Source organism: Notamacropus eugenii, chromosome 6 (assembly GCF_028372415.1).
Source record: "Notamacropus eugenii isolate mMacEug1 chromosome 6, mMacEug1.pri_v2, whole genome shotgun sequence".
NCBI classification, from domain to species: Eukaryota; Metazoa; Chordata; class Mammalia; order Diprotodontia; family Macropodidae; genus Notamacropus; species Notamacropus eugenii.
In genome coordinates this window covers 356,991,772-356,999,616 of record NC_092877.1, presented here as the reverse complement: position 1 = coordinate 356,999,616, position 7,845 = coordinate 356,991,772, and the positions used below count along the sequence as shown (strand labels likewise).

The 7,845-nt window shown below is 38.3% G+C and overlaps 1 protein-coding gene across 1 annotated transcript in view; it reads right to left on the bottom strand.

Annotated features, from left to right (window-relative positions):
* Positions 1-1,594: 1,594 nt before the first annotated feature.
* The window catches only part of WDR49 (WD repeat domain 49), a 198,229-nt gene continuing 191,978 nt past the window's right edge, over positions 1,595-7,845 (bottom strand). The window contains exon 19 of the mRNA XM_072618556.1: positions 1,595-5,552. The gene's annotated coding sequence lies outside the window, so the exon portion shown is untranslated. The remainder of the gene's footprint in view (positions 5,553-7,845) is intronic.

The window sequence follows — 7,845 nt, the reverse complement described above, 5'->3', positions numbered from 1 at the left end:
AATATGAATTGTGTTATAGCCAGCATTTTGCAGATGAGGAAATAGACTCAACTTTTTGACATTCATACAGTTAGTAAGCCACAGAGGGAGGATTTGAACCCAGGCCTTCCTAACTGCAAGTCTAGAACTCTGTAACCATTGAACCATATAGTTGACCACCATTTTCCTCCTCATAAGGAATGTGATCCAAGAAGCTTTGTATCCTAGGCCAAAGAGATATTCTGATGGAAAATGTTTTTTATTTTTTGGTTTTTTTTTTTATAATCAGGGTTCTTCAGTAGGTGGGGGAGTCATGAAAAGAAATGTAGGATTAAGGTGACCATGACTTCTCTAACTCTCCATGAATCATCTATTCAAAAGGAGAGATGGCATATTTTTCACTCATTGCTACTTATAGACTATTCCTTGACCTAAATCCTTCAAATAAATTTCCTCTTTCAAGATACTTTAACTGACTTGCAATATTCTTTCCCCATCCTTGTCAGTGCCACCAACTGATGCTCACATTATTTCTATTTTTTAATAGCTTTAAGACTTCATTCATAGTTTCCCTCACCATCCTAAACTTTCTCTGGAAACTCCAGTTTTCATACTGAAAAACCCTCTTACAATCTTGCCATAAAATTCCTCCATCTTGACCCCAATTCAGTCATGCCCTGACATGACATGCCTTAGACCTGTTTTTTGGAATTGCATCCCCTTCAACATCTGCTGGAATTCCACTCTCCAGCCACAGTCACTGTCTCCCCCTCATGTATAGCAAGTCTCTTCTTCACTGAAATCATGGCCAATATCTATTCTCCAAAGCCACTTCTTCCACTCTTGATGACAACTTTATCAATTCAGCCTTGATGTCATGGTGTTTGCTGCATCAGTCTTTCACTTTATACTCCCAGAGAATTCTGCATGGCCTCCTACCACCCTCAACCTTTGAATCCTTATCCTTGAATGTCTCACCCCCAGGTTCATGAGAATTGCTGGTTAATGATGAGAAGTCGGAGAATCACCCACTAAAACTCTGAAAGGAAGAACTTCAGCTGGAACACTGTTGCTCCCTGACAAGCCACCTACTGTGTTATTACTGATTCTTGATCTCATTCACCAGAGAATCTGTTTCAAACCTATTCTTTCTTCCCCTTATGACTCACCTCATCTCTGTCCATGACACCCACACTGAACTTGTCTCCTGTTTCACTGAGATGTGAGTCCATTTGACAGTAACTCCTTAGCTATCTTCCTCAAATATTCTCAGCATCAACTCTCTCTGTCTCTCTTTTTTAAGAGTTTAGGTTACAGATGAGTTGCCAATATGCATAGATAGAGGGAATTCCACTCCTGGAATTCCTAATGAAATAACAGATCCTGACCAAGTAACAACAATGCACATCAAACATATTATTGTGTATTATAATTACCTGAGTTTGAAATGCATTCACTGTTAGACTGCAAACTCCTTGAGAGCAAGAATAGGGTTTTTATTAAACTTTTTATCTTTCCTGTGCTTTTGCTGCATTCTGCTGGATTTGAAACAGAAGTAAGTGGATTTAAAACATAGTATAATCTTTTTATCTCTGTCTCTTGCTTCGAATGTATTTATCAAAATCACATACAACAGTTTGTCTCAATTAATTACGTATCAATAAAATGGAGGTGGATAATTAGAAATGTTGGTCTAATTTCAAACTGACAAATGTCGGTGTAATAGACATATCACTGTGTAGTCAGGCATGGGGAGTGTACACCTGGAATCCCTGCTTCTGGAGAGGATGAGACTGCTTCACTGAAGGCTGATGGATGAGGCATAATATCAAGCAGTTCAAGGTTCTCCTTGAACATTCAGCCTTCTTGAAGATGGGGATGTTGTGGCCTGTGAGATCCAAGGAGGTCAGCTTCATAGTTGTCAGGAGCAGAAAGAGGTGTGGGAGCCTGGGAAGAAAGCCAAAGTGTATTACTTGCATCAGAAAAGGTCCTGAGTGGGGGGGCAAGCTGGAAATGGAAAAGGTCCTCAGGCAAAGCCCTTTGGGAGTGGGAGGCAATCAGTGACATCCCCTGACCTCACGTATAGTGCAAGGCATAACCTAAGAAGTCAGCATGCCCAGTCATAAAGAGCCAGCAGGGACAGGCAGGGAGGAGGTCTTGTCCCCTTGCTCATTGGAACCAAGACCCAGTGGAAAGGAACCAGCTAGCAACCACAAAAATCAATAGTTTCATTAGAGGCAATGATGGAGCACAACATTCTAGATAAAGTTTAAGATCATTTATTTACTTGCAGAATTTTTCACAGGCTGTTTTCACTCTTACCAATGCCAGAGTAATGATTCATGTGCTGACCTTGGTCCTGAACTGGTAATACAGGTGTCATAAGTCAGTCAAGGAGTACTACTGGAGTGGGAAAGGAAGCATGCCCTCTGTGATGATAATATAAATGGGAAGACATTTTCCATTCATTAGTAGACCTATTTGACCTACATAGGTCAGGTCACATAGAGCCTGTGGTGGGAGAAGTGAATGGGGTGGAGCAAAGAGGGTGGAACAAGAAAACGGGGAGCTGGAGCAGAGCTGAGAGGAAGTTAGTCAGGTAGCAGTCAGAACTGAGGGAGGAGAGAAAAAGCAGACAGCTGGCTAGTGTGAGAGAGCCTGTTTGTGATTTGTTTAATGGAACTGGTTTGTGGGAAGCCTAACACTGGTGTTGTTCTCTGCATTGTTATTGTGTATAGATTTCTTTGTTGCTATGATGGATTTGGCTTTCTGATGTCTGTGTAACATTTTGGTTCTGTCTTCCATGTGGAGAGTCTGTTGTATTTCATGATTCAGAATTCTGCCAGCATATTCTTAGTCACTGTAGGTGCTGAGAATATGATATTGGTGCTACACACTCCAGGCATGGAAGATACTTGTTGGAAAGCATATGAGCAGAGAATGGAATGTTGAGTTTGGGGATCATCCATTAGGACTCTGTTTGGATGAATGGAAGAGTACATGAAGGTCAGTCGTGTGACTTAGAGCCAGAATAAGAGAACTGGAGCAAGAGTAGGACAGGAAGTTCTGCAAAGCGTTTGAATAAATTTGTAGGGGGAGGGATTTGTGGATGCTACTTTTTTCTTCACAGAAAAAAATGTTTCCTTACTAATGAAGTATTTCTTCTAGGAGCATCTTAGTTTTTCTTCAGCCTTGAGGTAGAATGAATGTATGACTGCAAAAAAGGGGAAGACCTAAACTGATCTCTCTCTCTCTCTTCCTCTGTCTCTGTATTTATTATATATAATATGTACTTATGTATTACATTATGTATTTAATGTTATACATGTATTTATATAATATATATGTGTGCGTGTCTGTATGTATACACACATACACTCAGAGGATTTGTGGCATTCAAAGACAGGGTCACTTTTTATCTCTCTCTTTGATTCATAAATAATTCATCTGAATCTGGAAGGTGATCATTCAGACAACATGCCCCATTCCCACATGGCAGCATCAGCCAATATCCATCATACATACCCCCATGATAAGATTATGTCTGTACATTAATGAAACCACAAGATGATTTATTTAGGAAATGGCCTTCCCCACCCTTTCAGTGTGAAACAATACCTACATTTTCTTGTTAGGTTTGTTTGATGAAGTGCATCTTCAAATACCTCTGGGATAGGGCAGCTTTCCCCATAATATGTCTTCCCTTAAGCAGCCAAGCTAGGCAGAGTTAGGATCTGGATCCCTGTGTATCCCTGTTCTCACTCCAAATCCAACATACTTCCCAAAACACCCTTTTATCTAGCCTGTTTCTATCATAGTTACTACCAGGCTCCTGGTCACCCAGAACCACAAAATTATCTTAAATCTGCCCTATCCCCTGCCACCCCACACCTCTATGTTCCATCAGTTACTGAGGTTTGTGAATCATTCTTATACAATAATAATAGCTACTCTTTATATAGTACTTCTAAGTCTTGAAAAGGATTTTGCATAAGTTATATCATTGGATTCTCATAACAACTGAGAGACATAGGCACTATTTTAATTTTCATTTTATGGATTAGGAAACTGAACTTTAGGAAATAGGTTAAATGGAATGTCTAGTTATTAAGTACCTAAGGCTGGATTTGAATTCTGATCTTTCTGACCCTAAGTCCAGCACTCTCCACAATACCCTAGAGCTACCTCAACAGCCCTCATAGAATAGGTCCTCATCCCCTCTCCTGGATAGTTACTAGTTACATTTTAATTAATTGTTCTTCCTGTTTCCAGCATTTCCCTTCTCCAACCATTAGGTCAGCCAGCCACCAAGATAATATCCTTAGGTGCAGGGCTGGATATCACTTTTCTTCTCAAAAATCTTCCATGGCTCCCCATTCTATCCCAGATGCAATACAAATTCCTCAGTCTGATATTCCAGAATTCACAAATCTGGCTCCTGCTTTCTTTGCCAGTCTTATTTCTCATTACCTCCCTCCCCTTACTCCCCACCACCATAGGCTTTATTCCAACCAAACCAGAATGCCCCCCTCACTTTATATTCTCATACTTGGGGCTTTTATACACACACACCCCATCCCAAGCTGGCAATGTATAATACTGTTAGTACCTGGTATAATGGATAGATTACTACTCATGCAGCCAGGGAAACCTGGATTTAATGCTTGGACCCTGGTTTGTGATCATGAACAAATCCCTTAATACCTTTAAACCTCAATTGCCTCTTCTCTAAAACGGGTAAGATACAAAATAGCATCTATGACACCAGGCAGTTGTACGGACCAAATAAGATAATGCATACAAAATACTTTATAAGTCCTAAAAAGTACTCTATAAATAGCATCTATTCATCTAAAAGATGTTCCTTAAGTATATGGATGGTTTCATCCATGAATTGCCACCCCTAGAAATAATAGACTCAGCATTGATTCTAAAGTCAAAGCACATAGGTTAAAATCACACCTCTTCCATTTCTGACCTATGTGATGTTGAATAAGTAACCTCCTTGATCCTTTCTCATCTGTAAAATGAGGTAGAACCAGATGATCTCTAAGGAACTTTCTCTAGAGTTATAATCCTATTACTTTACACATAATAGGCATTTGATACATTTTAAAATTTATGCCCCAGAATCCTCTCTTTCAGGTCTCAGCTTAGGTACCAAAACTTTTTCAAAGTCTGTCATATCCTCTCAATGTCAGGACTTGTACCACCCTCAGATTTCAAGTAATTAATCATCTCTTTAGTTACATGGTCTCATACACAGCATCCTCCTTTTCTTCTCCATCAGAGACTCTAACTTCTTTAAAAGGAGGGACTATAAATTTTCTCTATTTCTACACTATTCATCCCAGAATGTTGCACACAGTACAATTGTAATAAATGTTTGTTGAATTCATTCTAAGTCTGATGCCAAGCTTGTCATATAAAACGTCCGGTGAAAAGCTCTTTTTATATGAAGGATATAATGAAAGAAGTAAGCTCATCTATCATAATTAGGAAGATCATCAATCAGTAATATCTAGGTTTTCACAACATCTTCTCTTGATCCTGGCATCCAGTCATGGAGGAACCTGGGGACATACAGAAGAAATCCCAATGAATTCTCATTAAGTCCAGATGGTCAGTGTCAGCATTTTAAAGTAAGTTGGGTTTTTTTCTCGAAAAAGGAACAAAAATTGCATTTACTTCCAAACAAAAAAAAAGTACAGGCAAAGCAAATATTCCTGTCAATGAAGTATTTGTTGCTCAGTTTAAGGGTACACAGGTTTAAGCAGTTCTCTGTAAACTTGGTCTATCTGTCAAAAAGGATGAATAATTTACCGTGAAAAGACAATAATGGGTTGAGTAGTATTTAGTGTAAAACTATGTGGACTACTTGAAAATTACAGTGTAGCATATATATGTAATGTGTGTATACATATATATGTATGTGTGTACAAATATATATGTATATGTATATATATATGCACACGTGTATAAATTTTGTCATACTATATGAGTAGTACGGTAGAAATATCACTGGATTTAGATTCACAAGACCTAGATTCAAAAATCAATCCTGCCACTTTTAACCTATGTGACCTTGGCATCTCTAGGTCTCAGTTATTTCAGTTATCTCACAGAGGGGCACTTAATTAAATGACTTCTGTGGTCTCTTTCAATTCTTTTTTTTAATATATAATTTATTTTTCAGTTCTCAACATTCACTTCCACAAGAATTTGAAATTTAAATTTTCTCCCCATATCTTCCCACTCCCTACCCCAGGACAGCATGGATCCCATCTACCACTTCTTCCAGTCTGTCCTCCCTTCTATTACCCATCCTCCTTCCATCCTCCTTCCCATCTGTTTTCCTGTAGGGCAAAATAGATTTCTATGCTCCATTTCCTGTATATCTTAATTTCTAGTTGCATACTAAAAAAATTTCAATCATTTTTAAAGCGTTGAGTTCCATATTCTCTCCTTCCCTCCCCATTCACCCTCATTGAGAAAACAAGCAGTTCAATATAGGTCAGACATGTGTAGCCATGCATAACACTTCCATAATAGTTGTGTTGTAAAAAATTAACCACATTTCCCTCTGTCCTATCCTGCCCTTCATTTATTCCATTCTCTCCCTTGACCTTTCTTCCCATAATAACGTTTGCTTCTGATTATCCCTTTCCCCAATTTGCTGTCTGTTCTATTATCTTCCCCCTCCTACCCTCTTTCCCCTTGCCTTCCTGCAGGTTAAAATAGATTTCCATATCCAATTGAGTGTGTGTTATTCCCTCCTCAGGCCAAATCCCATGAGAGTAAGATTCAATTATTTCTTTTCATCTTCTCCCCCCGCCTTCCCCTCCATTATAAAAGCTCTTTCTTCCCTCTCTTATGTGAGATGATTTGCTACATTCTACCTCTCCCTTTCTCTTACTCCTAGTACATTCCATTCAACAGTAAATTTTATTTTTTAGGTATTTTCCCTTCATATTCAGCTCGCCCTGTGACCTCTGTCTGTGTGTATATATATTATATATATAATATATATACATACATACAAACACACATATGTGTATATATACATACACACATGTACATGTACATATCTACACATATATAATATACACATACATACATATTCATACACACCTACATATGGGTGTATGTATATGTATATATATACGTATATGTGTATGTGTGCATCCCTCTAACTACCCTAAAACTGAAAAAAGGTGTCATGAGTTACAAATAACAGCTTTCCATATAGGAATGTAAATAGTTCAACTTTAATGAGTTCTTCAAGGCTTCTCTTTCCTGTTTAACTTTTTATGTTTCTCTTGATTCTGGTATTTGAAAGTCAGATTTTCTATTAAGCTCTGATCTTTTCAACAAGAATGCTTGGAAGTCTTCTATTTCACTGAAATTCCATTTTTTCTCCTGAAGTATTATACTTAGTTTTTCTCGGTAGGGGATTCTTGGTTTTAATCTTATCTCCTTTGACCTCTAGAATATCATAGTCCAAGTCCTTCAATCCTTCAGTGTAGAAACTCCTAAATCCTATGTTGTCCTGATTGTATTTCCACAGTACTTGAGTTGTTTCTTTCTGGCTACTTGTAATATTTTCTCCTTGACCTGGGAACTCTGGAATTTGGCTTCAATATTCCTAGAAGTTTTCTTTTTGGGATCTCTTTCAGGAAACAAAGAGTGAATTCTTTCCATTTCTATTTTACCCTCTGGTTCTAGAATATCAGGACAGTTTTCCTAGACAATTTCTTGGAAGATGATGTCTAGGCTCTTTTTCTGATCATGGCTTTCAGGTAGTCCCATAATTTTTACGTTGTCTCTCCTGGATCTATTTTCCAGGTCAGTTGTTTTTCCAATGAG